The 19937-nt window shown below is 38.7% G+C and overlaps 2 long non-coding RNA genes across 3 annotated transcripts; both read right to left on the minus strand.

The window, feature by feature from the left end:
- Window positions 1–994: 994 nt before the first annotated feature.
- LOC110008241 (uncharacterized) lies at window positions 995–9528 on the minus strand. Of its 2 annotated transcripts, XR_016049320.1 has the most exons (4): window positions 8631–9521; window positions 7839–7982; window positions 6153–6441; window positions 995–1825 (listed from the first exon to the last, which is right to left on the minus strand). It is a non-coding gene; the product is annotated as an uncharacterized LOC110008241 (long non-coding RNA). The 2 variants fall into 2 exon arrangements; XR_002282936.2 differs by lacking the exon at window positions 995–1825 and having other exon boundaries at window positions 6143–6441; window positions 8631–9528.
- Window positions 9529–10563: 1035 nt separating this feature from the next.
- Window positions 10564–14601, minus strand: LOC148783134 (uncharacterized). Its single transcript, XR_016049321.1, has 2 exons — window positions 14236–14601; window positions 10564–10825 (listed from the first exon to the last, which is right to left on the minus strand). It is a non-coding gene; the product is annotated as an uncharacterized LOC148783134 (long non-coding RNA).
- Window positions 14602–19937: the final 5336 nt, after the last annotated feature.

Here is a 19937-nt window from a genome sequence, read left to right on the forward strand (position 1 = left end):
TCACTTGTTCTGCCTTATATACTAAAGAGCATGGGGTTCAAGTGTACTTGTGATATTGATCATAGCAACATCACATGTGATTTTATTAGGCATCCGCTCTGTTACAACTTACAACACAACAAAAGTAGTTCGATTAAGAACAGTTCTCCTACACAGTAAAAACTTGTTTTTGATCTAAATACTGTGAAGGAATTTAGTCCACTTAAGAGACCAAATTTAGTATATTAAGGGTTAACGGTCGAAATTTAATTAGCCCTTGGGGGAAAAGTATCATGATCTAATTTCTCAAAAAAAAAAAAAAAAGGTATCATGAACCAATGTTTAACATCTAAGTGAACTAAATATGCTAATAACATTCTACACTTAATTAAATGCAACAATGGAACTCCTTGTTCCAGCCCCATTGATAAGTTCTACTGGATAGATTAAACCTAACAAGTGGATCGAACAAAAACAATAATAATTAGAAGATTGCCAAAAACGAACAAAGACAAAATTATACAGTATAGCAATGAAAAACCAAAAACCAACCATCACAATCCATTGATAAGGGGCTTGTGATCACTCAAATAATTCACAGTAACTTCAAACTACCTTCAAACATTCAGGGCCTCAAAACTCAATATCGGTTAATAAAAGGAATGAATTCTTATCACTAAAACAAATACATAAATAAATACGCGAAGGAATTTATATTCATACATGTTAGGGTCCTCAATTGTAAAATCACTTTTTTGATTAAAAATGTCTTGCAAAACTAACTCCTCTTCATCTGCATTTGCCTTCTCACTATACTTTGAAAGCATGCAAATGGATTGGAGTTTTGGACATTATGAATTTCAAGGATACTAGATTTTCTCTCCCAATGCTTCTTAAGAACATTCACTTGTCCTGCCTTTGATACTAAAGAGCATGGGGTTCAATTATAATTGTGATATTGATCATAGCAAATTTAGTATAGCAAATTTAGTATAGCAAGGGTTAAAGGTCGAAATTTAATTAGGCCGTGGGGGAGAAGGGGGCCTACCCGATTTTTATTGATAATAAAAGGAAAAAACAACTCATAATTTGATATCCCTAGAATAAGTAATGTAATAAAAAGAAAATTTGATGGTTTAGATCACCAAATAGTTGTATCTAAAAAAGTTGTGGCTTTCTTGGCAAATAAACAACCACAAGTTAGCTCCATGATAAATGTGGGCAAGGGACCAAGCACGACCATTGAGCTTATATATAAAGTTAGCAGCAACAACACTTAGTGCCCATGGAGCTTTCCATCAATTATGGATTGCATTACCTAACAATAAGGGGTTGCTCTCAATTTGCTGGGGGAAACAATTAAGCCAAGTGGCCAGGTCAATGCCAATTTGCAAACCTAGAAACTCTGCATAGTTATTTGATGTTATACCAATGGGATTGCTAAATGTTGCGATGAAAGATAAGTCATCACTTCTAGTTACGCCTCCATTACCTGCAAGCCCAGGGTTTGAAGTGAAGCACCATCATCATTCAGTTTGAAATGGAGGTTATCAACAATTTCTCTCTCTGATAAGTGAAAGGATCAGGCTTTAGCGTCTGCCAATGATTAACATGAGAGGTAATTCTCCTGAGCAAGCGCTCTCGTCTGAATACCTTCCCTTGAAAAACTCAATGATTTCATTCCTCCCATAGTATCCAGACTGTAGAAAAGAAAAGTGAAAGCCAGACATTCAAAAGACCCTCTTGACTTGAATCTGAAGGCAATCCAGGTCCTAAGCATGTTTGAAATAGATGTGTCTAAAATAAGCCTTTTACCACACCTCCATGCAACATATCTCCAAATACCCTGTGAGAAAACACAATGAAAAAGCAAATGATAAATATTATCATAATTAGAGTGGCAAAAGGAGCACACAGAATCTGTACATATCCTTTTTTTATTGTAAAAGAGAGAAGGTGGGAAGTCGATGATGAGTAGCTAGCAAAGAAAATCATTTGGCCTTCGGGTGGCACTTCGAAGACCACAAAGTGGTTAGGTGCCTCGATCTTGCCCTCTGGGTCGGGATGACCTGGTAGCCCATGTCTCGGGTTTCAAGGGAACTCGGGACTTGAGACCGCTCTCTCGGGAACCTTGTTAGGAAACAAGGGCATGTATATCAACCTATAAGAGAGGAATTTTAATGTGAGGCGGGATACACCTCACCTGAGTCCGTGACTCACTCGGGCTGACTCTCGTGAGCGCCCTCTTAGATCATGAAGAAAAGCCCCACAGTCCTACAACTAGTTCGAAATCGCCTCCCTGGGCCTATACTCTCCTGTTTTTCCAATCACACACACAGTTAATTTACAAGACAAGTGGGCTAAGGGACCCCACCATGTCTTTGGGCGAATGCACATTCAAAAGAAGAAGAAAAGGGTAAGAGGATAGATGGAAGGAGAAGAAAGAGATAGGATAGAGGAATGGGGAAGAGATGATTTTGACCAAGTGGCTAGAGTAACACAGTAGCTAGACCAACACAGTAGCTAGACCAATAAGTGATTGACCCGATGCGGTAATAAGACGGGCACGGTAACTCAGACTGGCACGACGACAATACAATTCGACGACAGAACGATCACCGACCAGTCTTGACATGATGGCCAGCCTATCGTGGCAGCAAGACGGGCACGATAACTCTGACTGGCTTGGTGGCAATACTGCTCGACGTCGGGACTACCATGACAGTGCTTATCTTAACCTTCCTTGGTCAAACGAAAGAGGAAGAAGAGAGAAGAGAGAGAGGTGAAAAGAAGGGAATAAAAGAGAGGAGGAAAAAGAAGAAAAGGAAAGGAATAGATGAGAGAAGCAAAGAGAGGAAGAAGAGAATGAAGAAGGAAGAGAGGGGAGAAGAGAGAGAAGGAAGAGAGAAGAAAGAAGTAAGATAGGGTAGAAGAGAGAGAATAGAGAATAAAGAAGTAAGAAAGGAAAAGAGAAACATGGATGTCGATGAGGTTCCACCGTCCCTGACAGAAGAGGGAGAAAGGGAAGGGAACATGGACGACGATGAGGTTCCGCCATCTATGACAGGAGAGAGAGAAAACATGGACGACGATTGGGCTCTACCGTCCATGACAGGGGAGAGAGAAAACATGAGAGAGAAGACATGGTCGGTGATGAGGTTCCACCATCCATGACAGAGGAGAGAAGGGAAAAGAAAACATGGACAACGATAAGGTTCCGCCGTCCATGACAGAGGAGAGAAGCGAAAAGAAAACATGGACGGCAGAACCCATAACAGAGGAGAGAAGAGAAAAGAAAACATGGACGGTGGAACCCATGACAGAGGAGAGAGAATGGAAAATGGGTTCTGCTGCCCATGACTAAAGAGAGAGATGAAAAGAAAATATGGATGGCTATGAGGTTTTGCCATCCAAGACATATGAGACGAGACAAGAGATAGAAGACATGGACGACGATAGGGTTCCGCCGCCCATGACATAAGAGAATAGGCAAGAGAGAGAATACATGGACGACGATGGGGTTCTGCCGACCATGATAAAGGAGAGAGAAAGGAAATGAAAACATGGACGGCGATGAGGTTCCGCTGTCCATGACAGAGGAAAAGAGGCAAGGGAACTTGGACAGAGGCCCGGCCCACCACTCGGGTTAAAGCCCGACTCACTGCTTATGTTCCAGGAGTAGGGGGACATCATACCTGGTGATAGGCTCCGCCGTGCATGAATGGAGAAGAGAAAAAAATGAAGAGAACAGAGAGAAAGAAGGAAGAGAGATTAGGCGAAGAAAGAGAAAGGAAAGATAGAAAAGAGAGAAGGAAAGTGAAAAAAGAAGATCAGGAAAGAGAGAGGAAAGAGAAAGAGATAAACGAGAAGAGGAGAGAGAGAGAGAAAAGAGGAGAGAGAAAGAGAGAGATGATAAGAGGAGTACGATAGATAAGAAGAGAAGAGAGAAAGATAGAGATGAGAGGAGGAGAGAGAAAGTTACCTTAACCAAAGGGTATCAAACTTTTTCTTCTCTCTCCGCTCTCTCTCTCCAAGACGTGCCCACAATTTCAATGTGAAACTCTCAAATTTTATTCATAAGATGAAAAACCGAGGGATCTTTTTACAATTAGGTTTAGTATGTATTTATAGAGTTGGGCCCAAACATGGGTGGATGCTCAAAATCTAGCCTAATTGACGATAATTACAATTTATTTGAATTAAAAAAAAATCTAAAAATGGGTGCAAAAGGAATGTTTTGCCTCTGCCAAAAAATACATGAAATTCCAAAACACTCCTTGCTACTGCCCTAGAACATGCGTGATCTTCCATGGATGATTCGGGGTTGCTCCGGCGTCCGTCTAGCCGAAAGATGATTGCTTTCTTATCGGGCTCGACATGACAATCGATTTGATATCAACTTCGAACCACGGATCACTTTTTTAGCCCATGATCATTTGACTCGAAATATGTATAGATCTTGAAAACTTCCGATCGATAGTGTTCTTGTTTCTTGATTTTTTCTTTGGTTTCTTTGCTGAATTGCATTGACATGTCGTCATGATCACGTTGCAACAAACACAGCTCGATTTTGTGCCTGGACGAAGATTTTGTCGTCTTGGGTTTTGGTCGGATATTGAAATTCGGCAGCCAAAATCTACAGTAACTTTTCACGCTTTTGTGTGTCGAATCCAACCATTCATCATACACGGGGTTCAGACCAAACATAGCCTCGGACCTTACAAAATGCAATTGGCTTCGCGTCGTTCAGGTATGAGAGCACCGTGATATGGCCGCTCGAGCGAGACTTATTGCTAATGAATTTTCTGCAACTGTCTTCACGAATTGCCTACTTCTCCTTACTTTTTCTCCCTGCTCGGGTATCGTTACGGGGCGTGCCCAAATCCAAACGCTCGTCTTGACGAGACGAACACACTTACAAAATTTGAGCGCGATCCGACTCGAGACAAGTGAGATAAGAGCCTTCGAAGCTATTGCTCATGACTATGCAAACCAGTCTCCTTTAATGGAGATTGGTGCAGGGGGGCCTCATGGGAATAACGTGCGGCCTATCCCTTTTTAATGTTTCACCCATAACTTTGTCTTGGGATGTCTGTTTAAGCTGAAACTTGACCCTTAGGGGTTTTCGATCGTGCCAGATCCAATGAAGGTTGTCCCATAGTTGTTTGACACACCAAAAATTTAGTTCTAGTTACAGGGTCTATTTCAGGGTGCTAGAGACTGATTTTTTTCTGAAATTGTTTCTTTGTCTACACTGCCTTAGACATGTTAGATCACGACAAAACTTGGCAGGTGGCCTTTTGGAGTGCTTAAGAAGATCCTAACTCGTTCTGGTGTGTTCTGGTATAATTCTAAGACTGTCGAGAATTCCACTGTATGTCAAGGCTTTATTGACCAGTTTCTCTTTTATTTCGCATCGGGGACTTAAGGTGTTGAAAATTATCTTCAAACACAAAGCTTTGAAAATTGGTTGAATGTGGCATCTATTTCGAATTAAAGTTCCATGCCTCTTTAATAGAGAATAATCTATTAGACGAATGGATCCACACCAGAAAATCACATGATAGTTGTAACTCAATTACAAAAGCTTCAATCTCCTTTAAAAATTCTAATCCAGAAGTAGGAGAAAGTAGCAACCATGTCCGAGGGGAACCTTGCAAATAATCAACTACCTTAAGTTTGTCAAAAATTTCAAGATCTTTATGAACATGTGCACCATAAGACCCCAAAATAGTCTTCTTTGATAACCAAGGATCTGCCTAGAAATCCACTGTTCGACTGTCCACAATAATCCACCTGACATTATGTCAAAGATAAGGTAATCCCATTTGAATCTCCTTCCATGCATAAGAGAAATTTTTGTATTTTGAATCCCATGTAGATGAACTTTTAAAATGTCTGTACTTGAAAAAACAAGAAATAAGAGATGTAAGATTTGCAACCAATTTCCAAACCAATTTCATAATACAACAATATTGAAGTTTGCTATATTGCGAATGCTTAATCCACCCGCTTTCATGGGTTGAAATACTGCCTTCCATTTCACCAAGTGAAACCCTTTTTTCAGTAGTACCTACCTAGAGGAAATTGACATGTGTGCTTAAGAAGAATAAAAGCTAAAAGCCAAAATATTGTCAAAGAGCTGAGATCAGAATTCAATAACTGAGGATGACCTGCATAAGATAAGGATATTGCCTGCCAAGTCTCAATCTTACTAATGATTTTACCCACCAGGGAATGACATTAGCGATGCTTCAAGCCACCATGAAATAGAGGCAACCCCAAATAACGTATCAGAAGAGATCCTTCACCGAACTTCAGATCCCTAAGAATCAGATGCTTAGAACCTGGTGATGCCCCACCTTGTTTTTTGCCACATTGAGTTTTTGCCCCAGTATAAAAGAATGCACTTAATTACAGGAGCCAATCTAGACGATGTTGCACAAAAAGTTATTGCATCATCTGCATAGAAGAGATGGGATATACCAAAGTCACAACTAGAAGGAAAAGCCATTGGGAGCATACTTGCCTTATAGAGAAGTCCAACTGTTTACTAAAAAGCCCATAACCAATTAAAACAAATAAGGAGATAAAGGGTCATGCTAGTGTAAACCTCGCTTCCCTTTGGAATAACCTTTTGGGAATCCATGATGAAGAACTAAAATGGAGGGAGAGGTAAATTCCGAATCCAAGAGAGAAAAATGTCTGAAAATCCCAAAGCTTGCATTTTGGAAAGAAGAAAATCCTAAGGAACTTGATCATATGCACTACGTTAATTGACTTGCAGGCATAGATTTGGATTTTTAGAGTATCCATAACAAAGAGAAATAAGTTCATTGGCCATAATGATATTATCCATTATCTTTCTCCCTTTTAAAAAAGCTACTTGCCTAAGGTCAATCTATTCCCCTAATACTTCCCACAATTAGTTGGAGATAACTTTTCTTATAAGTTTATAAAGAACATTGCAAAGATCAATAAGGTGAAAATCTTTCATAATAGTAGGAGAGTTTACCTTAAGGATGAGACAATAAAGGCTGAATTTATATGTTTCAGAAATTTACCCCTTTCGAATAAATCTTGTAAGTCTACAAATAGATCTTTTTTTTTATGACCTCCCAGCTGAATTTTTAAAATTCCACATTAAAAACATTTGGGCTCGGGCCACTCTCATTTCTCATATTCCAGAGATGTTTTGATTTCTTTCAAAGTAACATCTGCAATGAGCTTTTCTTGTTGCTGTGGAGTTAGACGAGTAAAAGGAAGAAATTGGTCCACCAAATGAAGATCAACCTCACTCTCCTAAGCAATCAAGTCCTCAAAGAAATCTACCATATTTACTAATTCCATCTTATGAAATAATAGGAATCTCATGTTGATCTTTAAGAAAAGTTATTATGTCAGTCATCCTCTTGACAATGGTGGATAAATGGAAAAACTGGTAATGGAATCACCATCACGCAGCCATGTCTGTCTAGATTTCTGCCTCCAGATACTCTCCTCATGGGATAGAAGTTTTTGTATGTCATTTGTAAATCTCATTTACCATAAGCTACCCATTAGATGGATCCTGGCTCAAATCATCATGAAGAATAGGTAATTGTTGACAGATATTAGAAATTTAAACACCAACTATTCCAAAGGATTCTTTATTCCAAACACAAATCTTTCCTTAGTCTTCTAAGTTTTGAGACAAACCTATACACTGGGGGGTCCCCAATCCTTCCGTTCCTAGAATTAAGAATAAAAATCCTTGAAACCTAGGGCCTTTTACCATGTGGTAAGATATTTGAAGGGTTTTGGACCAGTATGAGCTAAATTAAATAGAGAAACTAATAAAGAGGAGTGATCAGAATTACCTTTTGGCAACGGTTCAACCTTAAGAGTATGGATAAGAGAAAACCCACGCCATAGTAGCCAATGTATGATTAAGCTGCTTACGTATACATCATCTTCTAATCAGACTATTTGACCAGGAGAACCAACCCTAGTAGATCCAAAATCTGTTAAAGCATAATCAACAAGAGTGTTAGCGAAGTCCCCTGAATCCTAAGGTAGGGAGTCCCAGTCCCCCAACTTTGATGAAGAATCCAAAATAGTGTTGAAATACCCCAACAGAAGCTAGCCCCTAGTAGTGGTAGCATAGATGTCCCTCATTTTAAAAGTGAAGCTCTCTACCCCACTAAGTTGAGGCCATAAAGCCTTGAAACAATTCAGGTGAGACCATTACATAGGTGTGTAACTTTCACAAAAATGATCTGTTCACTAACATCCAAAACATCTTTCGAAAAAGTGCAAGGATTCCATAAGACTATGATGCACGATTTACCTTCGATCTCGTTGGCTACAACATTGTGCTTATACATGAAAATTTGGGTAGAGGAAATACACCCTCCACCTCATTTTCGTGTGCAAACTTGTCAATAGAAAAGATAAAGGATAAGGGTCCCATCGAATTGTAACTTGGGCAAGGATTCGGTCATCGGACTGCTCTCGTACGGATTGCCGATAATACCAGCATGAGGCTCGAAGAAACTGAGAATGTGCTAGATGTATTGAAAAGAGAGTTTTCCGATAAGAGAGGGGGAGATTTGGAAAAAGGGTTTGAAATAAATTCTAAAAAATAAATGAGAAAGAGAACAAAAGCTAACCTTAAGGCGGGCCCTAAGCCCCGACGCTCAGAGTCAGTGGCCGGTTCAGAATCGTGCTTGTTGCGCTGACTTTTTCCAGTCTTTTGGAGTCCGTGGGGTAGAAGATACTTGTATCAGATGGATTGGTCTGTGATGGTGTCAAAATTTGGTTTTAGGATGCTGAGATTAAGGATTAGGCCTAGGTCTCAAGGTTTAGAGATTCGAGTCCTGAGTGGGACAGAGTTTTGGCTAGGGTTCGAAGTCTCAAAAGTTCCCAAATTCGGAACCAAGAGCCCCTATTTATAGAAAACCAATCTTCAAATAGTGTCATAAAATTTGGGGTCAATCTAGGCTGTTAATTCCTTGCGCCACCAGTGGCAACTCTAGAGTTGGCACTAGCAACTCTGCCACATCATTCATTTCAAAATCACGCCTATAGTGCCAACGCTATTGATAATTCACTTAGGCGTGTTCAAAACTTCTTATTTCATTAATGGAAATACCATTCCAATGGTCATGTGTCGATTGGGTTCGTTGATTGCCAGCGGCACTGTGGTCTTGTTTGTCCAAATGGCCTTAAGGAAATATGTCATCGGACATGCCTTGGGTATGGATGTCCTTGGGGAGCTATTTGAGAGGCCCCTGTGAAATTCAAGGGTTGTTGGAAAGGTTTTGTGCCCAGAGCTGCCATCACCAACGTGAGCGTTGCCAGTGTCAACCATTTAAAAATGGCATTTTCGAATTTTGCTCAAGGTTTGGTCCTTTCTTGGGCCTCATGGACTGGTTTTGGGGGTTTAAGAATAGTGGAGTTTTTGATACGTTATTGGTGCGGAGGTTGGTGCCAAAAAAATGGTTTTGCATGGGCTCCAAGCGTTCATGAAGGCGACCAGACCCGCGCTGGAAGTTTGCCCGTTGCCTTGGTTCGTGTACCTTAAGGTAATACATATTGTATTTCTAAAGCACATCAGAATTTTTAGGCCAATGTGAGGCAGTCCTCAAAATTTGCTGTCCGTCGGAAGTGGGACGGAACCGATCCGCTGTTGGCAACGTCAGCATTGCCAGCGCGAACTCTGCAGGCCAAGTATGTCTTATGTGGTCCTTTTGTGGACCTCTCTTCTTTTTTCTTTTTTTTTTTATTTTGTTTCATTTTTTATTTTTTATTTTTTTAATCAAGCTTTCATGGGCCGCCCCAATGTTCAACTTGTGGGTATTGACGTTTTAAAACTATGAAAATTTTCTCACCTTCTCTCATGGCGCTCTCTTTCTCTCTCCTCTTTTCACCATTTTCTCTCTCCTCAAACTTTCACGCGGGGTAGCTGGAGACAAAGCATTAACGTTGGGGTTGACTCCTCCCTTTCCCTCTTTGGCTGGTCGGAACCCATGCGGGGTGTCAGAAAAGCTTCTCTTCCCCTCATTTTCTCGGGTGGTCGGTATCTTTGCCGGAGACGAGATCTTAGCTTCTTGCGGGGGTATGTCTCGTCGCTGCCGCTGGCAACTTGAGCGTTGCCTGTACTAACGCCATGGCCTCCCGCCAGCGTTGCTGTTTTAAACGCGCGTGTTCGGGTCATTAATACCCTTATCTTATTCGCTGCACGGGTTTGAGTTTTTTTTGTTTTAAATAATATTCGCTGCATGAGTTTTACACCAATGGGTGGGAGTTGGAGGAGGTGATGCAGGCCCATGATGCTAATAGTTGGACTTACGTTTGCATGGGGCTCTTAATTGTGCTCTTGTCCAGTGTTCGTAAAATCAAATTGAGACGGTTAATCGGTCAAGGGATTGGGAGTTGTTTAAATCGGAATCGGATTAATCGGGGCGGTTAACTGGACTAACCGGATAAGTAGATTTTTTTAAAAAAAAAATAGGTTAAAAACTTCTAAAAAAATAAAAAAAATAGAAAAACTTAGATTAAATGTATACTATCATATTACATATCTTTATCTTACAAAAAAAATTTGAAACAACTTTTTATATAAATTAATATTTGAATATTATGGAGATATGCAAGACAATTTATAATTTGACATTAATTCAATTAATGAAGTTACGGAATCCAACTAACAATGGCTAGTAGTAATGAGAGTGGCGAAGGAGATCATGGTACCCATTTCCTTGTTACAAAAATTCCATCGAACTCTTCCTTTATCGTTCACTTTTGTACCATATTGCCACGTCGCATCTCCCCTCCTCATCTTATTATTTTCTTGTAAATTTTCCTGAACATAAAAGTTCATTAAAGCAAATATTTATTTGATACATTTTTGTCTCAATATTTTACCCAAGCAAGGCGCTCTTTGCATTTTCGATGACCCCAAAACAAAATAAAGCGTTACAAATTGATCCATCCCTCTTTGCATCATGCAACTAAAGGTAATTAAGCATGCAAGTAAACACACAAGAAATAAACAAATAAATAAAGTGCAAACAAAATTTCATTTTTAAAAATTATTTGCAATAAAGATTTATATCTACTTCTTGATGGGCCATAAAAGACAATAATAAAATAAAAATTAAATTATATATGATGCAACAATATGTCTATAGTGTTTTAATGTTGGTGTTGAAAACAGTTGTTTTAATGTCCAAAAAACCTTTAATACGGGTTAGAATTGGGTTTGAAAGCATATTTTCTTATAGCATGATGTTCCCAATTTTCCGATGGGTTATGAGTCAAGGTAGTAAGAGAGAGCACCTCATTTACTCAAAAGGGTTGTGAGTCAAGGTAGTAAGAGAGAGCACCTCATTTACTAAGTAACTTGGTTATCAAATGCAAGGTGTGGGTCAAGGTGTTAAGTGCTGCTTCAAAGGGCTAAATCACATATTTTAAAAAAATATGGCCAAATCGATATTCAAATGGCCAAACCTCATTTACTTTGTAACTTTTGGGTTTTAATATGATATATATATATATATATATATATATATATATATATATATATATATATATATATATATAAAAGATGGCAACTTTAAAATGTAGAATTAAGATGCATATTTAAAAGAACACAAGTTAATTTTTTATCCATTTCAGCAGGTGGAAACATGAGAGATGAGTAAAATACTTTTTAGTTTCTACCTCTTTTCTTCGTAGAGCTAATAAACAGATTTCAGGAGTATGAAGTTGCAACAAATGATGGATAACTTATAACAAATAAAAAAATAAATTAGAATAAAATGTCACAACCAAACAAGAAGTTGAGAACACAGACAACAAATACACCAACAGTCAGTTATCAAATTTTTCATCAAAACAATAAAACCCACAATAATCCCATAAACCAGCACTACATGAACAAAAAAAACAGGATTGAGGAGCCAAAAAAATGATGCACAGTTATAGGAATGAGGAGTAATGAGACCTTGAATCGATGGGAATTGAGGAGCAAAATAAAATCATTATACAAACAAAAAAATTAATAAATAACTAGTTAGAGAAAAATAATGAAGCACTACTGATCATCCATGTAAAGGAAAAGCAAAGTTGGCCATTGATAGATTATTCTCATAAATTATCATGACCATGAATCAATAAATAGCCTTCATAACTAGAAAATAATCACCTCGGCAACAAAGATATTCAAGATATTAACCTGTTTTGGCACAGAATTTGTGCCTTTCGTAGACATGCAACTTAAAATGTAGAATTAAGATGAAATAAATTATATAAGATTGCAATTTTAACATGAAAAACATATTTTTATGTAAAAAAAATAGAACATTAAAAACAATCCAACAAGCTCACATAAAATATATAACATTAAAGAGAAAGAAATTTTTTTTCTCATATTCATCACAAAAAACCATATTTTTATAAAAAAATATATGACATTAAAAACAATTCAACAAGCTCATAAAACATATATAACTTTAAAAAGAAATAAATATATTTTTTTCATATTCATCACAAAAAAAAATATTTTAGTAAAAAAAAATAAAACATTGAAAACAATCCAACAAGCTCACTAAAAATATATAAAATTATAAAGACAGAATATGTATTTTTTTCTCATATTCATCACAAACAAACATATTTTTTATGAAAAAATTTATAACATTAAAAACAATCCAACAAGCTCATAAAAAATATATAACATTATATTTTTTTCTCACATTTATCATAAAAACACATATTTTTCTAAAAAAAATATATAACATATATTTTTTTCTCACATTTATCATAAAAACACATATTTTTGTAAAAAAATATATAACATTAAAAACACTAAAAAAGCTCGCCAAAATATATAAAATTAAAAAGAAAGAATATGTATATTTTTTACCATATTCATCACAAATAACATATTTTTATAAAACCAAAACATAATTTTATTAGAAAGCAATTTTTTCTTAGAACCCTAAAATCGAGCCAAAGAACAAAAAAACTTTAGATTCAAAATCAACCCCAAATCTTTCATTTTGTGAACAAATTGACATGGGGATATGATAGATACTTCAATTAAGATTCAAATGCCCCAAATTTCATGAAGATCCATTCACTATTGAGATTGTTCTTCAAAAAATGGAGGATATTTCACTTCACAAAATTTTCAAAACAAAAATGCAGTAAAAAAAAAAATCATATAAATAAGTTTACTCAATGAGAAATCAAAATACTTAATGTATTCGATTGATGAAGCCTTGATGATCAAACTTCACTAATCAATTCGAAAACAAACAATCGATGCATGGATCAAAAATCAACTTTTTTTCATCGAATACAGTTCTTTGATGCTGCTCACTTTCAGCTGAAATCAACCTCAAATATTCATCTTTTTCGACAAATCGAAATAGGGAAAAGTTTAAGCCTTCAACAATTCATCAAAGCCCTCAATTTCATTCATAATCATGGGGTATTGAAGCTCAGATTGATAAATTGGTGGAAATTTCATAGTTTCAGAAATCCGCCATTTTCAATCCACCAAAAAATCGTTTTTCTTTGATTTTGATTCCATAGACAGTTATTTATAGAAAATTTCAGGTGTATAAGTGCAATAATTGATCGAAAAGACAAAAAAAAGTCAAAAATTAGAATAAAAAAAGGCTGCAAAATTCAATTGATGGTTTTTGTTACAAATAACGCCGCTGTGTCAAATAACGGCCGTTATTTCAGATTATACCGTTTTTACGTTATTTCAGGTGTTACATACCGCTGTGTCAAATAACGGTCGGTTTTGAATGAAAACCACCGGTTTGACCATAAACCAGCTGGTTTTTGTACTCAAATGTTTTAGAGAGACCGGAATATTCATTACTACCACAAAACTGGCCTTAATCGGAGTCGGTACCTTGTCGGTACCGATCTAACCAGCCGGTTTCGGTTCGGACCGGCCGGTTTTTCAAACACTGCCCTTGTCCTACATTCAATAGAGAAGTTTCCATGCTTGGTTGCCAAATGGGGCATTTTTACTCATGGTCATGGGCCACCAACTTCTTAGATTCAAATGACTCCCAAAATAAAACCATTTGTGGTAATGAATCCTTTCTCCTGTCGCTCTAAAGCCTTTGTTGAAGGGGGGACACTTGTAATGCCAAGACTAAACTCGCGATAAAATTTTGGAGGAAATTGGACGAAGGCCCTCGAGGCTTTGATCACATGAATGCAAGCGTTAGAGGACAACGAGCTTACTGGATAGGTGTCAAAAGCGCCGACACTGGCGGCAAGGCCAATCTCGCTTGATGAATTTCGCAATTTTCTGCATCGTGTCCCGATTTGCTAAAGACTCAAATGCTCTCCGGTTGCGCTGTTGATGGGCTTCCATATTTAGGCATTAAGCATTGCGCCCAAAAATAGTCATAGGCAATTTAGGCATTAACACCTCTGGTGTGCTCTCTCTCTTGTGGCCTACGATTGACAGCCTGCTCGATTGTAATAGCAGTTTCAACGTTACCTCAAACTGAGCCCTTCTGTCCTTTCTTTTGCATCCCTTGTTAATACCATAGCCGCTTGCGTTTTCCTTCCTTTTTTTAGGGCTTTGGTGCTTTGTGTTTGCACAGACTCATGCCTTGTTTATGACATTCGCCTTGCTTTTTATTATTGTGTTATGTCATTTTTCTTTCTATTACATGTTTATTCGTATGGATCTGATGGATATCCATCGATCGTACGCATGTGTCTGTGTTACGTACCAACATCTGAGTCGGATGAGCATTTGTTTAATGGCGTACGTATATATGTCATGTAGTTGCATACGGATCGAATGGGCACCCATCCATCGCATACATTGTGAATGAAATCCCACTGCGTGTAAACGAATCGGTCAATTTGCCAATTTTACAGGCATATTTATACAAAAGCACACACGTACATAGAATGGGCTCCCTTTTTTGCCTAAGGAACGCAGGTGAGAGAAACAATAGCTCTTCACATTGGTTAATTTCGTCATTGACGGGAAACTGCGTTTCCATAACATGGGGTTAGCAGTTTAGACTTATCCAACCATGGAGTACAGATCCCATTTTTGAAAAAAGTCTTGAAAAAGATTTGAAATTAGTGTAGGACAGTCTTTTCATAACTGTTTTTGAAACAAGAGGTGGGCCCTATAGTTTAGTCACCTGTGGTCCTTTTAATGGAGATAAAGAATAGGCGCAGTTTTTAGGCTTAACTTATCCAAAAATTAGCTTAAAATCCTAATTTTGGAAACATTTACCCCAAATGAAATGAAAGATCTCAAGAGTTGGATGGATCCTTTTCCAAAAAATGATTTGATTTTAGAAAAGAAGATTTTTCATTAAGTTGAAGTTTTTTAACTAGAGTTGGACCAATTCCTATGGGAGCAAGGGGACTCAGAATTCTTGAGTACCTCTTACCTTGGAGCTATGCCATCCTTTCTTTGCATATCGACAAATTTCCTTTGGCTTCTCTTCAACTCATGCTTTAGAGGCCGAAGTGTGCTGCCCCTAGCTCTTCAAACTTCCCTCAAACTTCCGAATGGGTCAAAGAGGTCACGATCCTTGGATCTTACCATGGGTCTCAGATGATCTGATCCCTTCCTTGTTGAGATGCGAACTGTGCCTCAGGTGCCCCTTTTCGGGTTTTCATCCAAGGCATGGGGTAATAGTGCCCTCTTTGGGTTTTCACTATTCCCCATTTTTTTTATTGTGACTCTTTGGCCCATGATGTTTCCACCGTGTCAGTCGTATTCCTTTCTTACCCACAGTGCCCTTTTTGGGTTTTGACTGTGTCCAACTGTTTTGGTATTTTTACCCATGGCTCCCTTTGTCCGGGTTTTCACCAAGTCCACCATTTTTTTGCTTTTTTTTGTCTTTTTTTTTTTTTTTTTGTCTTTTTTTGTTTCCCTACGGGCAATACCTCTTGAGGTACATGATGTTGATGGGGTCATTTATTTCTAACCTGTCTTGATTTTTCAGCCTGCATGAATTTCTAGGATGTACCTCGATCACCACAAATGGTCCTTCCCAGTTAGGTTTGAATTTTCCTAATGGGTGCGGATTGGCAGATGAGTTGAATATTTTCTGTAGTATCATGTCACCTACCTTGAATTATCTCGGATGACCTTCCTTAGGTAGGCTCGCTCGACCCTCTGGTGATAGGTTATCATAGTATTGCATACTGGAAGCCGTCTCTCAACAAAGGTGATGGAGGCAGCCAGGCGAGCCTCATACAACTCCTTGTCACTTGAGGCATGGTGAGCGAGTATCCTAAGGGAAAGTATGTCAATTTTGATTAGCAGTACTGCCTCCATGCCATATACTAGTGAGTACGGTGTCATTCCTGTGGGTGTGTTCTCATTTGTACGATAGGCCTAGATAACATCTAGTAGCTTTTCGTGCTAGTCTCTTCCATTCTCTACAATCCTATCAATAATTTTGAGAATGGCTTTGTTGGTTTCCTTAGTTTGGCCATTTCCTTGATGATAGTATGGCATCGAGAATTTCTAGGTTATGTCAAATTGTTTGTATACCCGAGTTACCGTATAGTTCTTGAAGTTTGTCTCGTTATCTGTCACAATTGTTTTTGGGACCCCGAACCTAAAGACTATATTGTTCTTAATGAACTGGGCTACATGCTGTCCCTCGATTTTTGTGAAGGTGGTGGCTTCGACCTGCTTGGTGAAATATTCAGTAGCCATTAGAATGAACCTGTGCCCATTTGATGCCTTGGGTATATCATCCCTATGACATCGAGGGCCCATCTGACGAAGGGCCATACAAGTGGTGTTAAATTCAGAGGCGTGGATGGCATATGGATTAGATCCCCATAAATTTGATATTTAGGAAAACGTTTTGTGTGCTTCCAACAATCTTCCGCCATCGTGGACAAGTAATATCCTTGATGCCAAATTTTCTGGGCGAGAGCTGCTGCCCCAAGGTGTCCTCCTTCATTATGTGATTCTTTGAGAATTTGGTCGATTCTAGGGTGATCGACGTATCTTAGGAGGACCCCTTCAAAGGATTTCTTGTAGACGGTCGCCCAAGATAACGAAATTCACTAAAAATCTACTTAGAGCTTCTTTGCCTTTTAGGTTGGCTCCTTTTGGATATTCATTATTTTTAAGTAATGCCAACACATCACTGTACCACGGCCTCACTTCTACTTGGCCTTGTGTGTTTATAGAAAATTCCCCCACTATATTGTTCTTAATGAACTGGGCTACATGCTGTCCCTCGATTTTTGTGAAGGTGGTGGCTTCGACCTGCTTGGTGAAATATTCAGTAGCCATTAGAATGAACCTGTGCCCATTTGATGCCTTGGGTATATCATCCCTATGACATCGAGGGCCCATCTGGCGAAGGGCCATACAAGTGGTGTTGAATTCAGAGGCGTGGATGGCATATGGATTAGATCCCCATAAATTTGATATTTAGGAAAACGTTTTGTGTGCTTCCAACAATCTTCCGCCATCGTGGACAAGTAATATCCTTGATGCCAAATTTTCTGGGCGAAAGCTGCTGCCCCAAGGTGTCCTCCTTCATTATGTGATTCTTTGAGAATTTGGTCGATTCTAGGGTGATCGACGTATCTTAGGAGGACCCCTTCAAAGGATTTCTTGTAGACGGTCACCCAAGATAACGAAATTCACTAAAAATCTACTTAGAGCTTCCTTGCCTTTTAGGTTGGCTCCTTTTGGATATTCATTATTTTTAAGTAATGCCAACACATCACTGTACCACAGCCTCACTTCTACTTGGCCTTGTGTGTTTATAGAAAATTCCCCCACTTTTTCTCTTTCTTCATCAATTTCTTCTGTTTCTTTCTTCATTTTGAGAGAGGGGTCATGTTTGTGCCTAATGTAGAAGGGTTTGACATTCATTTCAAGCGGGATGCTAACTATTGAAGCCAGAGTAGCTAGGGTATCTGTAAATCTATTGTTTGCCTTAGCCATCTGCTAAAAAGTCATTTCCTTAAAGTTTCTTATTAAGAGCCCCACCTTTACTTGATTGGGAATCAATTTTTCTTCTCTCACTTTCCATGCCCCTTGGATCTGACTTATCACAAGTAGGGAATCACCAATGACTCGCAATATTTCGAATCGAAGTTCAATGGCATTTTTGAGTCTCGTTATCATGGCTTCTTATTCCGCAATTTTGTTTGTGCATTCAAAATTGAGCCTCACACCGGTGGGCATTAAAACCCTTTCAAGGGAGCATAGGACGACTCCTACACCTGCCACATATTCATTCCTAGAAATGGAGTTCCCAAGTTGGATCTTCCACATTGAAGATGTCTTCATTGGGCAAGTCAATGTTGACCGGTGTGTCGTCGAAGATGGCATATTCTGCTAGGTGATCTACAATCGCTTGGCCCTTGACTGATTTTTGGGTGACATAGTCGATCTCGAATTAACATAGGAGCATACACCATTTAGCTAGTCGTCTATTGAGTATTGGCTTTTCTATAATGTATTTTAGTGGGTCCATCTTTGAGATGAGCTTAATAGAATGTGACAAAACATAATGTCGTAGTGTTTTAGTCACCAATACTAGCACCAGGTAGTGTTTTTTGACATTCGTGTATTGGGTTTCGTAATCGACCATGGTCTTATTAAGATAGTAGATGGTTCGTTTTCTCCCTTGGTCGTCATACTTTCCCAACATAGCTCCCATGGCATTTTCTTTTATCGAGAGGTACAAGAATAGGGGTTTGTTAAGAATAGGTGGGCTTAAAAGCGGTGGGTTCGATTAGTACTGCTTGATTTGGTCGAACACTTCTTGACATATTTTGTCCCACACAAATGGTGTATCTTTTTTCAATAGCTAGTTAAAGGGTTCACACTTGTCCGCTAATTGCGGTATGAAACACCTTATGGCTTGTATTCTTCCTTGTAGGCTTCAAATTTCTCTTATGTTCTTGGGAGGTGGCATATTGGTAATAGCCTGAATTTTTAACGGGTCTACCTCAATACCCCTTTGACTGATGATGAAACCCAACAATTTTCCCAAAGCAACTCCGAAAGTACATTTTTGTGGGTTGAGCTTGAGTTGGTATCTTTGGAGTCGATCAAATACCAATTTTAGATTGGTGCGGTGGTCATCCCTAGTTTTGGATTTGATTAGGATGTCATCCACATAGTCTTCCATGCTTATGTGCATCAAATAGAGGTCATGCACTTTGGTATGTTGCTCCAACATTTTTAAGTCTGAAGGGTATGACTCAGTAGCAGAATGTTCCCCATGGCGTAATGAAGGATGTTTTTATCTGATCTTCCTTAACCATACAGATCTGGTTGTATCCTAAGAAGCCGTCCATGAATGACAACATCTCGTGTTCAACAATATTGTCGACTAGGGTATCTATATAAGGTAGCGGAAAGTCGTCTTTTGGGCATGCCTTGTTTAGATCCCTAAAGTTTACACACATTCTGATTCTTCCATCCTTCTTAAGGACGACTACAATATTGCCCAACCAGTCAGAATAAGCGACAGGTGTGATGCAATCCGCCTTTAGGAGCTTATCAATTTTTGCCTTGGTTTTAAGTTCCAGGTGGGGTCTTTAGTCACCGGGCCTTTCGCTTAATCAGGGTCACCTCTTCGCGAGCACTGAAGTGGGGCTCAACTAGAGTGGGGTCTAGCCTAGGCATGTCATTGTATGACATGCAAAAACATCCCGATACTCATTAAGGAAGGCGATCATCTTGTTTTGCTCCTTGGATGATAAGGAAGTCCTGATTTTGGTTATCTTTGGATCATGTTCTGAGTTGAGATTGACATCCAACGTCTCTTTGACGATGGTCGTCAAGTCACCATTGAATTTCTACTCAAACAGCTCGATGAGGGCTCTAAGCTCTTCTGACTCGTGATGACTCTAGGCTTCCGCCTCGGCTTGATCTGAGAAGGAATGGTCCATCTCGTTATTATTAATCAGGTTAT

This window comes from Amborella trichopoda, chromosome 2 (genome assembly GCF_054954075.1).
Source record: "Amborella trichopoda isolate Santa Cruz 75 chromosome 2, AtrichopodaSantaCruz75HAP2 v2.0, whole genome shotgun sequence".
Lineage (NCBI taxonomy): Eukaryota > Viridiplantae > Streptophyta > Magnoliopsida > Amborellales > Amborellaceae > Amborella > Amborella trichopoda.